The sequence below is a fragment of the Penaeus monodon genome, chromosome 25 (assembly GCF_015228065.2).
Source record: "Penaeus monodon isolate SGIC_2016 chromosome 25, NSTDA_Pmon_1, whole genome shotgun sequence".
NCBI classification, from domain to species: domain Eukaryota; kingdom Metazoa; phylum Arthropoda; class Malacostraca; order Decapoda; family Penaeidae; genus Penaeus; species Penaeus monodon.
The window spans coordinates 14781964-14782411 of record NC_051410.1 but is presented as its reverse complement, the minus strand read 5'-3'; the positions used below and the strand labels follow the sequence as shown (position 1 = coordinate 14782411).

Below are 448 nucleotides of genomic sequence, written 5' to 3'. Positions count from 1 at the left end.
ATAGATGGCAAGTCAAATAGAATATAACAATTTCTTTGTTGGAATAGTGGATGTTCAGTTGAATATAATATTTCTTAAGAATCTCTATGGTGAAGGGTGAGAAATGCATTGTGTTAGACTATCATGGAACTGTTTAACATTTTCCTAGATTATGCAGTTGGAGACCACATGAAGTTCCTGGCCATGTGATATCTTTTTTTGTAATGATTGATTTTCAAGCTATAACCCTTTTTATAGCATCTCTAAAACATAGATTACTTGATATTTTGTAATGAATGCTAATAATTTTCAAGTCATTAATATAGCTGCAAGATAAAGCATGATGAAAAAATTAATTAGAATACTGGTTTAACCCGTTTTATACAGTGATGCCAGTTTCACCATCATGAATAGCCATTGGAATATACTGTGATGCCAGCATTGGTGTCATAATTCCATTTTATTTTAA

General features: G+C 30.8%; 1 protein-coding gene across 1 annotated transcript in view; it reads left to right on the top strand.

Annotated features, from left to right (window-relative positions):
- LOC119589069 (dnaJ homolog subfamily C member 13-like) overlaps positions 1–448 on the top strand; it is a gene marked incomplete in the record, with an annotated part of 65901 nt that overhangs the window by 57716 nt on the left and 7737 nt on the right.